Genomic DNA, 20,353 nt, shown 5'->3' on the forward strand with positions numbered 1-20,353 from the left:
GCAGGAATACGTAAGCAGTGTGTATATGTCTTGAAATTTAAATCTGTAATAGAGGATTTTTATTCATATATGTTTTCATACGGATAACCTTGAAATCCGATACTTAACTATGCAATTGGTATTTAATGTGACATTTCGGAAATAAGTATGAATCATTTTGCTGAATGAAAATCTGTTTTCATTCAGCGTTGCTTGCAAGTGAAATACGATATAGAATTTAGACTCTTGTGATAATAACTCTGGACTGTTATTTATATATGATTATTGATCCTGATTTGGATTAATGAAGCAGGAATACGTAAGCAGTGTGTGGGAGGACTGAAACTTTTGAAACATGAATAACTCAAACGGAGCGACTATAGCTTTGACTGAGGCTATGCCTGAGGGTACAGCCAGTGCTCAGTTTTTACAGGATATTAATTTCAAGCTAGATCTGATACCCCGATTAAATGAGAATACTGAAAAGACTTTGCCGGAAGTTTTAGTGAAGGTTACATCAGTTGAAAACCAGTTTTCTTCTTTGAACCAAAAACTATATGAAAATGGAAAAGCTTGTGAAGGGATGAAAGGAGAAATTGAGATGCTTTTGAAGAATTTATAAGCAGCTACCATGTGGGCTGACGCATTTGATAAAGAACTGAGAAGATGTAATGTTGTCCTATATAACTTCGAACCTATTAATCCTGCTATATATACGCTGAAGCAAGAAATAATTATGGTTCTTAATAAGTGTATACCAGATTTAAACCTGAGCCGTTGTGACGTCAAAGACGTGTTCAGAATGCGTGCGGGACCAGTCTTACTAAAGATGAACTCTGTTGAATTTCGCGGGATAATTCTTAAGTCTAATCCCCTTTTGAAGAGGAATGGGTTGTCAGCTGCCCCTGATTATAGTGCCAGGCAAAGGGAAGCCCGTAAATACCTTAAACCAGTCTTAGAGTACGCTTTGTCGAAACACCACCAAGCTAGGCTTAGGGGAGAAAAGTTATACATCGACGGCAGAGTGTTTGTTTATGACTTTCCTTCGGAATGTGTTAAGGAAGTAACCACCTGCCCCAGTGAAGTGAATAAACAGGGACTTCCTCGAAACGGGTCAGCAGAAACAATAAAAGTCGAACTAGCTAAAGAACCGGCTAGCGAAAAAATGGACATTTCCGTCGCTGGCAGAGTGGTGTCTGAAAGCTCTGAGAGTGATAGTCAAGCCGAGAGTGATATCGAGACGGTGATCGAATTTAATATACGTGATCCAAAACTGCATTCCTCGAAGGATGCTCCGCGTCCTGTCCGGAATTCTCCAATAGTTGCGAAGAATACTGAAAAGTGAAAAGCCTGGGAGGTCATAAGCCCGTATGATCAAAATCGTATTGATGTCCGTAATGTTGCAAGAAAGGACTCTAGATCTGAGTAGAGAGGGGGGCGCTACTCCGAACACTCACCCCTGCTGCCACCTATAACTTTTTTGCACCCCAAATATGGGCATAGCCTCCCTAGGGAGAACACGTGGTTAATGGGGTCAATGACCTCTTTCTCCAGGTGTGTTTTTGGCACGCTCGAGGCGAATGTTATGATCCAGAAATAGTATTTGTTGTTGTTTCCGAGGCAAATGTCAAGGTCAATGTTGTTGTTGTTTTTGGCCAAGTGCACGCTCTCAGCGAATGTCATGAGTTTCCAGAAATAGAAAACAGCATTTGTTGTTGTTTTGGACATGTACATGCTCGAGGCGAATGTCATGGTGTCCAGAAATAGGAAACAGCATTTGTTGTTGTTGTTGTTTTGGGCAAATGTTATGAGTTTCCAAGGTACCTAACCTAACCTGACATGACACATGACACATCATAAATGACACGTGACACGTCACATATGAAACGTGACACGTGACACGTAGCACATGACACGTGACACGTGTCACATGACGCATGGCACATGGCACATGACACATGACACATGACAAATGACAAATGACACATGACACATGACACGAAACATGACACATGACACGTGACGACTGACACATGACACATGACATATGACACAAGAATGACGTAATCAACTAGGACAAATGGATTTTCTGAGAAATTGATTACATAATCGGTAGAACCATATTAGGAGGTCGTGACGGGGGTCCATATATGGAAATAGAATGACTTAATCGACTAGTAAAATGGATTTGTGAGAAATTGATTACATAATCAGTAGAACCCTATCAGAAGGTCATGACGGGAGTCCATACATGGGCATAGAATGACGTAATCGACTAGGACAGTTGGATATCTGATAAATTGATAAAATAATCGATAGAACCATATCAGGAGGTCGTGACGGGGCTCCATATATGGACATAGAATGACGTAATCGACTAGGAAAATGGATTTCGGAGAAATTGATTACATAATCAGTAGAACACTATCAGAAGGTCATGACGGGAGTCCATACATGGGCATTGAATGACGTAATCGACTAGGACAGTTGGAATGTTTCAGTAGTGTTATGTTGCGGTTTACTTTGACACAATTACATTCTCTTGATTTTCAAAGTTTATTTTGAATTTCTTTCAGTGAAATGCAAGAGTTGGAATATTTCAATAGTGTTTTGTTGTGGTTTACTGTGTCGCAGTTACATTCTCTTGATTTTTCAAAGTTCATTTGAATTTCTTTCCTTAAAATGCAAGTGTTTGATTATTTCAGTAGTGTTTTGTCTTGGTTTACTATATCACAGTTACATTTTATTGATTTTTCGAAGTTCATTTTTAATTTGTTTCTTGAAATGCAAGGGTTGGATTATTTCAGTAGTGTTTTGTCATGGTTTACCTTGACACAGTTACATTCTATTGATTTTTCAAAGTTCATTTGAATTTCTTTCGTTGAAATGCAGGAGTTGGATTATTTCAGTAGTGTTTTGTCGGGGTTTACCTTGTCACAGATACATTCTCTTGATTTTTCAAAGTTTATTTTGGATTTCTTTCGTTTAAATGCAAGAGTTGAATTATTTAGTAGTGGTTTGTTGTGGTTTACCTTGTCACACCTACATTCTCTTGACTTTTCAAAGTTCATTTTGAATTTCTTTCATTGAAATGAAAGAGTTGGAATAATTCAGTAGTATTTTGTCTTGGTTTACCTTGACACAGTTACATCCTCTTGATTTTTCAATGTTCATTTTTGATTTCTTTCGTTTAAGTGCAACAGTTGGATTTTTTCAGTAATGTTGTGTTGTTGTTTACTTTGTCACAGTTACATTCTATTGATTTCTCAAATTTAATTTTGAATTTAATTCTTTGAAATGCAAGAGTTTGAATATTTCAATTGTGTTTTGTTGTGGTTTACCCTGTCACAGTTACATTCGCTTGATTTTTCAAAGTTCATTTTGAATTTCTTTAGTTGAAATGCAAGAGGTGGAATATTTCAGAAGCGTTTTGTCGTGGTTTACCCTGTCGCAGTTACATTCGCTTGATTTTTCAAGGTTCATTTTGAATTTCTTTCAGTGAAATGCAAGAGTTGGATTATTTCAGTAATGTTTTGTTGTGGTTTACAATATCACAGTTAAATTCTCTGGATTTTTCAAATTCATTTTCGATTTATTTAATTGTTATTTAAGAGTTAAATTATTTAAGTGGTGTTTTGTTGTGGTTTACTATGTCACAGTTTCATTCTCTTGATTTTGCAAATTTCCTTTTGAATATTGTTAAATGAAAGGCAAGACTTGGAATATTTCAATACTGTTTTGTCATGATTTACCTTGCCACAGTTACATTCTATTAATTTTTCAAATTTCTTATTGTATTTCTTTCATTGAAATGCAAGAGTTGAAATATTTCAGTAGTGTTTTATCGTGGTATACCTTGTCACAGTTACAATCTCTTGATTTTTCAAAGTTCATTTTCGATTTCTTTCATTGAAATGCAAGAGTTGGAATATTTCAGTAGTGTTTTGTTGTGCTTTACCTTGTCACAGTTAAATTCTATTAATTTTTCAAAGTTAATTTTGTATTTCTATCTGTGAAATGCAAGAGTTGGATTATTTCAGTAGTTTTTTGTCATGGTTTACCTTCTCACAATTATATTCTCTTTATTTTTAAAAGTCCATTTTGAATTTCATTAGTTTAAGTTAAATATTTTTATTATAAAATTAGTGTTTTTTCTTCCTTTGAAAATACAGATTTCCTTTTGCATGATTTTTCAAATTTCTATTTCTTTTTATCTAGATTATTATAAAGATTTTTAATATCTAAGTTTTTTTTGTTTTTGATTTAAATTGTAACAGTTAAGTTCTCTTTATTTTCCAAAGTTAATTTCGGTTTTCTTTCGTTGAAATGCAAGATTTGGAATATGTCAGTAGTGTTTTATCGTGGTTTACATTGTCTCAGTTACATTCTCTTTATTTTTAAAAGTTCATTTTGAATTTCTTTAGTTGAAATACAAGAGTTGGAATATTTCAGAAGAGTTTTTTCGTGGCTTACCGTGTCACAGGTATATTCTCTTGATTTTTCAAAGTTCATTTTAAATTTCTTTCAGTGAAATGCAAGAGTTGGAATATTTCAGTAGTGTTTTGTCGTGGTTTACCATGTCACAGTTACATTCTCTTGATTTTTTAAAATTAATTTTAAATTTCTTTATTTGAAATGCAAGAGTTGGAATATTTCAGAAGCGTTTTGTTATGTTTTACCTTGTCATACTCACAGTAGATTTATTTTTCATCTTTCATTTGAATTTCTTTAATTGAAATGCAAGGGTTGGAATATTTCAGTAGTGTTTTGTTGCGGCTTACCTTGTCACAGTTACATTCTCTTGATTTTTCAAAGTTCATTTTGAATTTCTTTCATTGAAATGCAAGAGTTTGAATATTTCAGTAGTGTTTTGTCGTGGTTTACCTTGTCACAGTTACATTTTCTGGATTTTTCATATTTAATTTTAGATTTCATTAGTTGAAAAGCAAGTGTTGGAATATTTAAGTAGTGGTTTGTAATTGTTTACCTCGTCAAAGTTAAATTATCTTTATTTTTAAAATTTAATTATTTATTTATATATTTGAAATTAGAGAGTTGAATTATTTTTCAGTAGATTTTGTTAGTAGTTTACCGTGTCACAGTTAAATTCTCTTTATTTTTCAAAGTTCATTTTGGATTTCTTTCGTTGAAATGCAAGAGTTGGAATATTTCAGTAGAGTTTTGTCTTGGTTTACCATGTCACATTTACATTCTCCGTATATTTAACAGTTCCTATCGAAGTTTCGTTGTTGAAATGCAATAGTTGGAATATTTCAGTAGTGTTTTGTCGTGGTTTACATTGTCAAAGCTACATTACAGTGATTTTTCAAAGTTCATTTTGAATTTATTTCATTGAAATGCAAGAGTTGAAATATTTCAGTAGTGTTTGGTTATGGTTTACCTTGTCACAGTTAAATTTTCTTGATTTTTCAAAGTTCATTTTGAATTTCTTTCATTGAAATGCAGGTTAGGTTAGGCTAGATCAAGTTAGGTTAGGTTAAGTTAGGTTATTTTACGTTTGATTAGGTTACCCTACGACCGCGTGCGAACGTTGACTAGCCTAACCTGACCTAACTTGACCTAACCTAACTTAGCTTCACCTAACTTGATCTAGCCTAATTTAACCTAACCTCACAGAACTCAAGAAAATGTAACAGTGTCAAGGTAAAGCACAACAAAACATATTTCAACGAAACAAATGAACTTTCAAAAATAAATAGAATATAAGTGTGACATAGTAAATCATGACAAAACACTACTGAAATATTCCAACTCTTGTATTTCACCGAACGAAATCAGAAAAGAACTATGAAAAATAAAGAAAATGTAACTTTGAAAAAGTAAACCACGGCAAAACACTACTGAAATATTCCAACTCTTGTATTTCAACGAAAGAAATCCAAAATGATCTTTGAAAAAATCAAGCGAATGTAAGTGTGGTAAGGTAAACCACGAGAAAAAACTATTGAAATATTTTAGCTCTTGCATTTCAATGAAAGAAATCCAAAAGGAACTTTGAAAAATCAAGAGAATGTAACTATGACATGGTAAACCATAACCAAACACTACTGAAATATTCAGAGTCTTGCATTTCAATGAAAGAAATTCAAATGAACTTTGAAAAATTAAGAAAATGTAACTTTGACAAGGTAAACCACGACAAAACACTACTGAAATAATCCAACTCTTACATTTCAATGAAAGAAATTCAAAATGAACTTTGAAAAATCAATAGAATGTAACTGTGACAAGGTACACCATGACAAAACACTACTCAAATATTCCAACTCTTGCATTTCATTTATATAAATTTAAAATGAACTTTAAAAAATCAAGAAAATTTTATTGTGACATGATAAACTATAACAAAATACTACTGAAATATTCCAAGTCTTGCATTTCCACGACAGAAATTCAAAATGAACGTTGAAAAATCATTGGAATGTAGCTGTGACAAGGTAAAGCACGACAAAACACTACTGAAATATTCCAACTCTTGCATTTAAACGACAGAACTTCAATCTGAACTTTTAAATATTAAAAGAATGTAACTTGGACATGGTAAACCATGACAAAACTCTACTGAAATATTCCAACTCATGCATTTCAATGAGATAAATCGAAAATGAACTTCGCAAAATCAAGAGAATGTAACTGTGACAATGTAAACTACAAACAAACACTACTGAAATAATACAACTCTTGCATTTCAACGAGATAAATACATAATTAAATTTTAAAAATCTTGAGAATTTAATTTTTAAAAGGTAAAACCCTACTGCCACCTAGTTAAATATTCCAAAAATTTCTGGAAAATGTTTTGTCTCCAAAATGAAATTAGAAGATAATCGAAAAATAATCTGTTTCAAGGAACATCTCGACGAAACACTTATGACGCATAACATCTACTGCTGTTACATTTAAGCCGTCCAAAATCAGAAATAACAATTCGAGAAAATATAACTGTGACAAGGTAAGCCGCAACAAAACATAACTGAAATATTCCAACCCTTGCATTTCAAGGAAAGAAATTCAAATGAACTATGAAAAATCATGAGACTGTAACTGTGACAAAGTAAAACACAACAAAACACTACTGAAATATTCCAACTCGTGCATTTCAACGAATGAAATTTAAAATGAATTTTAAACAATCAAGAAAATGTAACTGTGACATGGTAAACCAGAACAAAACACTACTGAAATATTCCAACTCTTGCATTTCACTGAAAGAAATTTAAAATGAACTTTGAAAAATCAAGAGAATATACCTGTGACAAGGTAAACCACGACAAAACGCTTCTGAAATATTCCAACTCTTGCATTTCAACTAAAGAAATTCAAAATGAACTTTGAAAAATCAAGAGAATGTAACTGAAACAATGTAAAACATTATAAAACACTACTGAAATATTTCAACTCAAGAATTTTAAAGAAAGAAATACTACATGAACTTTGTGAAATCGAGATAATGTAACAGTGACCAGGTAAAGCATAACAAAACACTACTGAAATAATACAACTCTGGTATTTTAACGAAAGAATTCAAAATGAACTTTGAAAAATCAAGAGAATGTAACTGTGACAAGGTAGACCACGACAAAACACTAATGAAATAATCCAACTCTTGCATTTCAATGAAATAAATTGAAAATGGACTTTTAAAAATCAAGAGAAAATAACTAAGACAAGGTAAACCAAGACAAAACACTACTTAAATAATTCAAATCTTGCATTTCAACGAAAGAAATACAAAAATAACTTTGAAAAATTAAGAGACTATAATTGTGACAAGGTAAACCACAACAAAGCACTAATGAAATGTGCCGATTCTTGCATTTCAATAAAAAAAATAGAAAATGTCCTTTGAAAAATCAAGAGAATGTAACTGTGACAAGGTATACCACGACAAAACACTATTGAAATATTTCAACTCTTACATTTCAATGAAAGAAATCCAATACTAACTTTGAAAAATTAAGAGAATGTAACTGTGGCAAGGTAAATCACGACAAAACAATACTGAAATACTCCAACTCTTGCATTTCGATGAAAGAATTTCAAAATGAACTTTGAAAAATCAAGAGAATTTAAATGTGACAAGGTAAACTTCAACAAAACACTACTGAAATATTCCAACTCTTGCATTTCACTGAAAGAAATTCAAAATGAACTTTGAAAAATCAAGAGAATATAACTGTGACATGGTAAACCTCAACAAAACGCTTCTGAAATATTCCAACTCTTGCATTTCAACTAAAGAAATTCAAATGAACTTTGAAAAATCAAGAGAATGTAACTGTGACAGGGTAAACCACAACAAAACACAACTGAAATATTCCAACTCTTGCATTTAAACGAATGAAATTCCAAATGAACTTTGAAAAATCGAGATCATATAATTGTGACAAGGAAAACCACGAAACCACACTATTGAAACAATCCAACTCTTGCATTTCAACGACAGAAATACAAAATGAACTATGAAAAATCAAAAGAATGTAACGGCAACAAAGTAAACTACAACAAAACCCTATTGAAATGTTCTAACTCTTGCATTTAAATGAAGGAAATTCAAAATGAACTTTGAAAAATCAAGAAAATGTAACTGTAACACGGTAAACCACAACAAAACACTACTGAAATAATCCAACTCTTGCATTTCAGCGAAAGAAATTCAAAATGAACTTTGAAAAATCAAGAGAATGTATCTGTGACTAGGTAAATCACAACAAAACCCTACTGAAATATTTCAACTCTTGCATTTCAATGAAAGAAATTCAAAATGAACTTTGAAAAATCAAGCGAATGTAACTGTAAGAAGGTAAACCGCAACGACACACTACGGAAATATTCCAACTCTTGCATTTCAACGAAAGAAATACAAAATGAACTTTGAAAAAACAAGAGAATGTAACTGTGACAAAGTAATCCACAACAAAACACTATTGAAATATTCCAACTCTTGCATTTAAATGAAGGAAATTCAATATTAACAATGAATAAAAATTAAAAGTTAAATGTAACACGGTAAACAAAAAAAACTAACATCTTATATAATCTTAGTCTTTAGCTTCAGCGAAAGAAATTCAAAATTAGTTATGAAAAATTACTAGAATGTAAATGTGAAACAGTAATCCACGATATAAAATCACAGAAATATTTTAACTCTTCGATTTCAACGATAGAAATTCAAAATGAACTTCGAAAAATAAAGAGATTGTAACTGTGACTAGGTAAGTCGCAACAAAACACTACTGAAATATTTCAACTCTTGCATTTCAACGAAAGAAATTCAAATGAACTTTGAAAAAATCAAGAGAATGTAACTCTGATAAGGTAAACCGCTAAAAAACAATATTGAAATAGTGAAAATCTTGCATTTCAAAGAATGGAATTCAAAATGAACTTTGAAAAATCAAGAGAATGTAAGTGTTCTAGGGTAAACCATTTCAAAACACTTCTGAAATATTCCAACTCCTGCATTTCAATGAAAGAAATTCAAAATGAACTTTGAAAAATCAAGAGAATGTAACTGTGACAAAGTAAACCACGACATAACACTACTGAAATATTCCAACTCTTGCATTTCAAAAAAAAGAAATTCAAAATGAACTTTGAAAAATCAAGAGAATGTAACTGTGACAAGGTAAGCCACAACAAAACACTAGTGAAATACTCCAACTCTTTCATTTAAATGAGCGAAATTCAAAATGAACTTTGAAAAATCAGGATAATGTAACTGTGACACTGTAAAACACAACAAATCACTACTGAAATAATCCAAATCTTACATTTCAGCAATAAAAAATTGAAATGAACTTTAAAAAATCAAGAGAATGTATCTGTGACAATGTAAAACACGACAAAACAATAGTGAAATAATCCAACTCATGCATTTCAACGAAAGAAATTCAAAATAAAGTTAGAAAAATCAAGAAAATGTAACTGTGACTAGGTAAGCCTCAACAAAACACTACTGAAATATTCTCACTCTTGCATTTCAAGGAAAGAAATTCAAATGAAGTTTGAAAAATCACGAAAATGTAACTGTGACAAATTAAACCACGACATAACACTACTGAAATATTCCAACTCTTGCATTTCAATGAATTAAATTCAAAATGAACTTTGAAAAATCAAGAGAATGCAACTGTGATAATGTAAACCACGACAAAACACAACTGAAATATTCCAACTCTTGCATTTCAATGAAAGAAATTCAAATGAACTTTGAAAAAACAAGAGAATGTAACTGTGAAATGGTAAACCACGACAAACCAGTACTGAAATAATCCAACTCTTGCATTTCAATGAAAGAAATTCAAAATGAACTTTGAAAAATCGAAAAAATGTAATTGTTACAAAGTAAACCACATCAACACTGTACTGAAATATTCCAACTCTTGCATTTCACAAAACGAAATTCAAATGAACTTTGAAAAATCAAGAGAATATAAATGTAAAAATGTAAACCAATACAAAACACTACTGTAATATTCCATCTCTTGTATTTCAATTAAAGAAAGTCAAAACTAAATTTGAAAAATAAATGAATGTAGGTTTGACAAGGTAAACCATGACAAAACACTACTGAAATATTCCAACTCTTGCATTTCAACGAAAGAAATTCAATATGAACTTTGAAAAATCAAGAGAATGTTTATTGTGATAAAGTAAATCACGACAAAACACTACTGAAATAATCCAACTCCTGCATATCAACTAAAGAAATTCAAAATGAACTTTTAAAAATCAATAGAACGTAACTGTGACATTGTAAACAGCGAAAACTTAAATAATGAAACTCTTGCATTTCACGAAAGAAATTCAAAATGAAATTTGAAAAATCAAGAGAATTTAACTGTGACTAGGTAAGCCGCAAAAAAACACTATTGAAATAATCCAACCCTTGCATTTCAAGGAGAGAAATTCAAATGACCATTGAAAAATCAAGAGAATGTAACTGCTACTAAGTAAGACGCAACAAACCACAATTGAAATATTCCAACTCTGGCATTTCAATGAAAGAAATTCAAAATGAACTTTGAAAAATCAAGAAAATGTAACTGTGTCAAGGTAAACCACGACAAAACACTACTGAAATAATCCAACCCTTGCATTTCAATGAAAGAAATCAAAAGTTAATTTTTAAAACTTAATAGAACTTAAACGTGACGTGGGAAATCACGACAGAACACTAATTATATTTTCTACTTCTTACATTACAGAGAATGAAACCCAAAATGAAATTTAAAAGAATATGAAAATGTAGCTGTGACACGGTAAAACATAAAAGACCACTACTGAATTATTCCCACCCCTAAATTTTACTGTACGAAAATCAAATGTACTTTGTAAAATTAAGGTAGTATAACTGTTACATAGTAAACCACAACAAAAGACTACTGAAATAATCCAACTACTGCATTACAACGAAAGAAATTAAAATGAAATTTGAAAAATCAATAGAATGTAACTGTGACAAGGTAAACCATGACAAAACACTATTGAAATATTCCAACCCTTGCATTTCACGAAAGAAATTCAAAATGAACTTTGAAAAATCGAGAGAATGAAACTGTGTCACAGTAAACCGCAACAAAACACTATTGAAATAATCCAACTGTCCTAGTCGATTACGTCATTCAATGCCCATGTATGGACTCCCGTCATGACCTTCTGATAGGGTTCCACTGATTATGTAATCAATTTCTCCGAAATCCATTTTCCTAGTCGATTACGTCATTCTATGTACATATATGGACCACCGTCACGACCTCCTTATCTGGTTCTACCGATTATGTTAACAATGTCGAATAATGCCAGCGGTCTGAGTCAAGTACTTCATTCAAATTCCTATTCTTTAATGATGTCTTTCAATCCTTATATGGATCTACATTTTATTATATTAAGTTATCCCAAATCCATTTTACTAGTCGATTTCCTACTTAAATGCATTTGTATGGACCCCGTCAAGACCTCTTGATAGGGTTCCACCGATTATGTAATCAATTTATCAGGAAATCCATTTGTCCTAGTTGATTACGTCATTCTTGTGTCATATGTCATGTGTCATTCGTCACGTGTCATGTGTCATGTTTCATGTGTCATGTGTCATGTGTCACGTGTCATGTGTCATGTGTCATGTGTCATGTGTCACGTGCCAAGTGTCCTGTGTCATGTGTCATGTTTCATGTGTCATGTGTCATGTGTCACGTTTCATGTGTGATGTGTGATGTGTCATGTGTGATGTGTCATGTGTCATGTCAGGTTAGGTTAGGTACCTTGGAAACTCATAACATTTGCCCAAAACAACAACAACAACAAATGCTGTTTCCTATTTCTGGACACCATGACATTCGCCTCAAGCATGTACATGTCCAAAACAACAACAAATGCTGTTTACTATTTCTGGATCATAACATTCGCTGAGAGCGTGCACTTGGCCAAAAACAACAACAACATCGACCTTGACATTCGCCAGTGAAACAACAACAAATACTATTTCTGGATCATAACATTCGCCTTGAGCGTGCCAAAAACACACTTGGAAAAAGAGGTCATTGTCCCAATTAACCACGTGTTCTCCCTAGGGAGGCTATGCCCATATTTGGGGTGCAAAAAAGTTATAGGTGGCAGCAGGGGTGAGTGTTCGGAGTAGCGCCCCCCTCTCTACTGATCTGGTGGCGGAAGAGCTAACTACAGAGGTCAGTCGAGGAGCACCAGAGCTGCCTCATCAAGAGATTATTATAGACTTTCATACTCACCTGATGAGCCAGAAACGCCCTTTGTCCTGCCGACACATGACCAGCTTGTTCTAAGTGAATAGGGACAGTATGGCCATGTTCACCCTATGCGAGTAATCACATGGAATGTCCAGGGTGTGAGAAATAAGGCTGAACAAGTACTGAAGGACCTAGGTGGTGTTGATATTATTGCTCTTGTGAAGTCGTGGCATAGTGACGATACAGTGCCTTATTTTGAAGGATACTGGGTAGAAAATGTGGCCCGTAAACCAGCAAAGAATATGAGATATTATGGAGGTATTTTGTTGTTAATTAAGCAAGGTCGTTTCCGTAAACATTCTCGAATTTCTAGTGTATCGGAGAATATTATATGGGTTCGGATTCATCTTGCTAGTGGTAAAAGTTTGATTTTAGGTGCCGTGTATATTGCCCCCCAGAATAGTTCGTATGCAGTAGAAGTGACACGGGATTTATTAGAGGAGGAGCTTAGGCAATTGTGATCACGTTTTGATAAGGATTATTTTTTGGTGGTGGGGGACTTTAATGCTTATACGGAAATATGTAAGGAGATTAATCAAGTTTCATTTGTTGATACGCCGGACCGGATACCTGATATTTCTAAGACATCTAGAAGGAGCAAAGATATTGAAAGAAGGGTTAATTATTGGGGTAAAAGGCTTCTGGAACTGTGTTTAGATAATGCATTAGTGATTGGAAATGGAAGATTTGGGATGGATGGGGAGGAGGGTGAGTTTACCTGTCGGTCGGGGACAAACCCTAGTGTAATTGATTATGTTTTGGTTGGTATTGAGCTAGTGGCCCTGGCCGATGATGTTGAGGTTCTTAGGGTCGTAGGATCTGACCACTTACCAGTTGAGACTAAGCTTTGCCTTGGAAGAGGAGTTCCAAGGAATAAAAAAGGTGATAGTCCTACTAGCAGGCTTACATATGATCTATGTTTTTCAGGGAAGTTTTTAAAGAGTGAATAGAGTAAAGAGGAGCTGGAGTTGATGAATGTAGATGAAATTTTGGAAGATTTGGGTTTTGGGATTTATGAGTGTGTTCGTGCGTCAGAGAAACCAAATATGAAAAGGAAAAATAGTTTTTTTCTTATGATGAATGTAGTTCTTTTAAAAAGGAGTTGAAGGAGTTATTAGATTTGGTAAATGCTTGCTCTGTAGAGGAAGAAAGGCAGGGTTTGTTTTGTGGTTTAAGGAAAGGAGAAGGGAATATAATAGGCTAAAACGGAGGAAAAAACGGGAGAAAATTAGAGAGGAATAGAAAGAGATAGAGAAGGCTTTTATGGTAGGGGATACAAAGCAATTTTGGTCAGGAATAAGGCAAGAGAATAGACAAGGAAAAGGCCAATTACAAATTCCTGAAGCTGATACTTAGCCTAGTTTTCTTGAGAGTAAAGATGAAGATTCTAGCGGCCTTGATAGTGAAGAATCAAGAGTTGCTCCGCAGTTTCCGATGAAAGAAAAATATTATGAGTTAGTGAAGGAGGTAACCTCAGATGAAGTTAGGAAAGTAGTAAAGAAGATGAAGGGAGGATCAGGGCCAGGAATAGATGGTATACCAGCAGTTTTGTTAAAGAGGTTTCTTGGTGTTTTTTTGCTAGTTTTAGTGAATATTTTTAATAGAATTATAGGTAGTGGTGTATGGCCTTCCCTATGGAAAGTAGCCTATTGATTATGGTACCTCTATTTAAGAAAGATAGTCCTAGTGATCATGATGCCTATAGGTTGATAGCATTAGCACCTGCATTTAGTAAAATTTTAGTAAAGATTTTGGACAATTGGTTGAATGAATGGTTGGAGGGTTATGGGGTAATTAAAGAGGAGCAGGGGGGTTTCAGGAAAGGATATAGTACGTTGGATAGAGCATTTGTGTTAAGTGCACTGATAGAGAAGTATGGATCAGGTAGAAAAAAGCTCTATGTTGCGTTTCTAGACTTAAGAAAGGCATTCGACAATGTAGATAGAGCTCTCCTTGAAAAGTATTTAAGAGATGTAGGTCTACCTTTAACTTTTATTCGTTTATTTGTTGGTATGTATTCTGGGTCTAACTCTACGGTCAGGGTTGCAGGTTCGGGATTTTCCAGGCTATTTGACCAGGCTTAAGAAAGGAGTGAAGCAGGGCAGCTCCATGTCCCCGAGACTGTTCGGTTTGTTTTTGAATGATACGGTGGAGTTTCTGGAAAAAAAATGGGCTCCGAAGCTGTGTCTTGGAAAAGTTAATTTTTCGGTGTTATTATTTGCAGATGAAACTGCATTGGTGGCGAAGTCGGCAAGGGAGATTCAGATATTATTTGATTTAATTGAGGAATATTTACAAATGAAAAAGTTACAGCTTAACGTTATGAAAACTGAAGTGGTTGTTTTTAGTAAAAGCAAAGAAAAAATAGAAAATATATTTGTATTTGGAGGATAACAAATAGAAGTAGTTGAAAAAATAAAGTATCTTGGTTATATCTTCCAAAGTAATGGTGGATGGAGTTCTCATATTAAAGAAGTGTTAAATAATTTGTCTTTGCATAAGAGGTTTTTTTTTATCCAAGATTATGCCGATTCTCCATTACGGGGCAGAGATCTAGGGACATGAGAACGCTGCCCAGTTTTAAGAGATTGTACGGGTTGTATAGAATGACCCTTACCCAGTTTCTTAAAGAAGACCTTGGACTGTGGTCTCTTAAAAGTTATAGGACAGTCCAAATGATCAAATTTTGGCTAAGGGTTGTACAGTTACCCAGTGATAGGCTACTGAAGGCTGCATATGATGAGTTACTTCCGCTACATTGGAAAAGATCTTGGCCTTTTAAACTGAAAGAGGTGCTGAATAAGACAGGTTTTTCTTTCGCAAGGAATGATGGCCTTGGACCAACTAGTCAACAATTACAGTTGGACAAGGAAATCAAGCGGGTGCTGGAGGACCAGACGATACAGAAATGGGGCGAGGAGATTAAGAATTCGGAAACTTAAAGGTAGTATAAAGAGGTTAAGATAATTTATGGTCAGGAATTTTACTTTAAGTGAAATTTACCGTCTAGATACCTTACATGTTGGATGCAGCTACGACCTAATTGCCTTCCGATTCGTTACAGATTGAAAGTTTTTGAGAGGAGGAAAAGTGTCCCGGACGGCAGGTTTGCTTGCCCTCTTTGCCAAGAAGAGGAGGAGAATTTGAAGCATTGTCTGAGTCGTTGTCGATTACTTTCGGGGGTAAGGGAAAATTTATTTGGGAATGATGGAGTGCTGCTTCCTGATGCCTTGAAAAGTACGTCACTTTATTTGTCTAGTGGAAAGATATCTTGTTGAGTATTTTGCAAAAAGAAGAGAGTAGTTTTTTATTTTATTGTTATTTTTTTCTTTATTATTGTGATGAGTGCTGTAAGCTGTAGTTTATTAATCTTGTATGTTATTTGTGTACATGGCCACTTTTGGCTTGAAATTCGCGTTACTTTATTTTATCTTATTTATCTTATAGTATTGGCTATTAAGTATACAGACGTTTTCAGGAGGGATTTTTTTCTGGGTGGGGGGGAGGTTGTCAGAGGAAGGGATTACGTGGGAGGATCTTTCCATAGAGGATGTTTCCTTGGGGGAAGGGACATTTCTATGAAGGGGGAGCCGGATTTCCCAGCATATTAAAAAAAAATGATCAGAAATTAAATAAAAAAACAAGTTTTTTTTCGACTGAAAGTAAAAAGCAACATTAAAACTTTAAACGAACCGAAATTATTACGTGTATTAGGGGGGTTCGCCCCCTAGTCAATACCTCACTCTTGATTTTTTTTTTTTTTAGAACTTTCAAAAGAACTATCTATTCTAATTAAACGGCCTTTGTGATTCAGGGATTTGTGATTCGAACTAAATTCAAACTTTAGCGTAAAGAACGAGGTATTGACTAGGGGGCGAACCCCCTCATATACGTAATAATTTCTGTTCGTATTAGGTTTTAATGTTGCTTCTTACTTTCAGTTGAAAAAACTTGTTTTTTCTTATTTAATCAAGAAGGAGCTTCAACATTAAAAGGGAAAAACTCGTATATATTAACAACTAGAACAAGTCCAATAGTAGAGAGAGAAGAGGCGACACAATTAACAGAATCAAAAAGACCTCTCTGGTTACGACTTACTAGGAGGATATCATTCGTGTTAGCAATGTTTGAGACATAAAAATTTCCTAAAAAATCAAAAGTCAGAAAACAGTTCATAATAACAGATATACACAGTTTTAAAATAGAAACAAAGAGTATGGGTAACTTGAAAATATTAACGCCATCTAGCGTATGGCGACACTTGACATTTTTTCAAAATGTGGAATTTTGTATATTTTGCGAGAAGAAAGATCACGGATGAGTGTTTATATTTTTCCCCAGGGATGATCGTATCGAAATATCAGTCTTGGAATATCGAGAAAAGGCTCATTTGAAAGAAAATTAAAAGTTCTAGTGCCCTTTTTAAGAAGAATGAATTTGTCTGGAGGGAATTTTCCTGGTGGGGGTTATTTTATGTGGGAAGAACTTTACATGGAGGGATTTACCTTGAGGGGAAGGAATTTTCCATGGAGTGGGAAGCCGGATTTCCTGGTGTTATTTAAAAAGATCAGACATTAAATTAAAAAAACAGATTTTTTCAACTGAAGGGATTACCCCCTTCTCAACACCTCGTTCTTTATACTACTTAATGAAATTGTTAACTAATCATTTTCTTTGATTTATGAATTGGAAAATGGCTCTAGAATTTGCAGTAACAACATTTTCTGAGACTGTTTAACAGGCGTGAGATTATTTAAAAATTTGTTTATTATTATCAACAACAACAGCATATCATTATCTTTTTTGTTTATTACAGTTTTACGGGAAAGAAAAACAATTTCATGTACATACGATTTCAGCTCTTAGAAACATTATTTTGCTATCTTTTTTGTGTTGCCAATGAAGCTTTCTTGTACCCCTAACTGATATTACAGTAGGGAGGGGGTCATCATTTCTGTACGAACAAGATTCAGCCAATCAGAGAGCTACAATACCTGTACGAACAAGACCACAACTCTTTCTAGGCCAATTAGAGAACTCAGAATACTGCGGGGAAAATGCACATGCGCACTGAATACTGGGAATACAATGTTATTGATCCACTAACGGAATTAGAAATGACATCACTTGATTTCTAGGAATTATGCGGGACTCTAAAGAGATAGAAATTCCATTTTTAAATATGGCTTCTCTGGTCTTTAGGCTTGGTGATAAATTCAGGAATTATTATTTCAAAGCCTTAATAGTGTAACTATGAACACTTTAGATAATTTTCAGAAATTCAAACGAGACGCAAGACAGATTAAATATATTTGAAGTGGAAATTGTTTCCTAGGAATTTTAAATGTGACAGGGCAGGGATACCAAAACAAAGGAACATTCAGACATTAAGTTTAGGGGATTATTTGGGCGAAACAAATTAATTGACATTTTAGGAATTATTTGGGCGAAACAAATTAATCGACATTTTGGGCGATGATTTGGGGTGAAACTCTGTGGTCGCTATAACAGACATGTACACAATATGGGATATGGACGATACAAAATATTGTTTTTAGCAATGGAGTATGCTAAAAAGTTGAAAGTAATAGACCCATTGATGTTAAGATGACCTTGTGATTTTACCTAACTTTACTTTCCAATTGCGTTCAGTATAATACACAAATACCAATCGAGCAGTGTTGTCATTATAAAATATGTTCTAAAATTCTAGTATACTAAAAATTTTGTACTAATAGAGATGTAGATGGCAAGAAAATAATTTTAATGAGGAAATTCAGAACAATCCTTAGAAATCCTTAGGAATCAAGTAGTGAGATTATTGTAGGTTTGAAGCATCAAGGATCGCAACCATCAATGACCCTAAGCACTAAGGACCTCAACCTCCAAAGGCCACCTATCCCCAACCTCCCAGAGGCCCCCTCCACCCAACTTTTATGCCCCCCCCCCATTTCTTATACTTTTTTTTGAAGCTTTATTTTATTTTTTTAAAGATGATATTTTTTTCAATTTTTTTACATCTCTTAGAATGACATGAAGCATACTTAAAACATAAAAGTTCACATTTAATTGGAATAAGCAAACACCCGCTCAGACAAACAGCCAATAAGAGTGAGAGAGCCAAAAACAAATAAGAATACGGAGATTCACACACACAAACCGAGAAGGACATTCATTGGAATAAGCAAACACCCGCCCAGACACACAGGCAAAAAAAGTGAGAGACAAAAAAACATACAAAATACGTAGATTCAGACACACAAACCGAGAAAGAAATGCATTGGGATAAATAAACAAACACCCAGATACAAAGGCAAACAGTATTAGAGAGGCAAAAACACGTACAATTGCGTAGATTCTGACACAAAACACCAAGAAAGATATGAACTGGAATAAGCAAACACAAGCCCAAACACACAGGCAAAAAGAGTGAGAGAGACAAAACACATACAAATACGTAGATTCAGACACACAAACCGAGAAACACATGCATTGGAATAAGCAAACACCCACCCAAACACACAGGCAAAAAGAGTGAGAGGGACAAATACACATACAAATACGTAGATTCAGACACACAAAGCGGGAAAGACATGCATTGGAATAAGCAAACACCCGCCCAGACACACAGGCGAAAAGAGTGAGAGAGACAAAACACATACAAATACGTCGATTCAGACACACAAACCGAGAAAGACATGCATTGGAATAAGCAAAACCCGCCCCCACACACAGGCAAAAAGAGTGATAGAGACATAAACTTATACAACTACGTATATTCAGACGCACAAAGCTTGAAAGAGATGCATTGGAATAAGAAAACACCCGCCCAGACACAAAGACAAAAACAGTAAGAGAGACAACAACACATACAAATATGTAGATTCAGACACACAAACCGAGAAAGACATGCATTGGAATAAGAAAAAACCCGCCCAGACACACAGGCAAAAAGAGTGAGAGAGACAGAAACACATACAAATACATAGATTCAGACACACAAACCGAGAAAGACATGGATTGGACTAATTCAACACCCGCCCAGGCAAACAGACAAAAAAAGTGAGAGATACTAAAAAAAATACAACTACTTAGAGTCAGACACAGAAACCGATAAAGTCATGCATTGGAATAAGCAAACACCCACCCAAACACACAGAAAAAAAGAGTGAATAAGACAAAAACACATACAAATAAGTAAATTTAGTCACACAAACCGAGAAAGACATGAATTGGAATAAGCAAACACCCGCCCGGGCACACCGGCAAAAAGAGTGAGAGAGGCAAAAACACATACAAGTACGTAGATTCAGACACACATACCGAGAAAGACATGCATTGGAATAAGCAAACACCCGCCCAAATACACAGACAAAACGAGTGAGAGAGACAAAACACATACAAATACTTATATTCAGACACACAAACCTAGAAAGACATTCATTGGAATAAGCAAAAACCCGCCCAGACACACATGCAAAAAAAGTGAGAGAGACAAAAACGCATACAAATACATAGTATCAGACACACAAACCGAGAAAGACATGCATTGGAATAAGCAAACACCAGCCCAGACACACAGGCAA

At 34.3% G+C, this 20,353-nt stretch overlaps 1 long non-coding RNA gene across 1 annotated transcript in view; it reads left to right on the forward strand.

The window, feature by feature from the left end:
* LOC148942871 (uncharacterized) overlaps positions 1-16,215 on the forward strand; it is an 89,480-nt gene extending 73,265 nt beyond the window's left edge. Inside the window, exon 3 of the long non-coding RNA XR_016143041.1 lies at positions 15,832-16,215. This is a non-coding gene — a long non-coding RNA (uncharacterized LOC148942871). The remainder of the gene's footprint in view (positions 1-15,831) is intronic.
* Positions 16,216-20,353: the final 4,138 nt, after the last annotated feature.

The sequence above is a fragment of the Artemia sp. Qi Xiang Cuo genome, chromosome 16 (genome assembly GCF_049724085.1).
Source record: "Artemia sp. Qi Xiang Cuo chromosome 16, ASM4972408v1, whole genome shotgun sequence".
NCBI classification, from domain to species: domain Eukaryota; kingdom Metazoa; phylum Arthropoda; class Branchiopoda; order Anostraca; family Artemiidae; genus Artemia; species Artemia sp. Qi Xiang Cuo.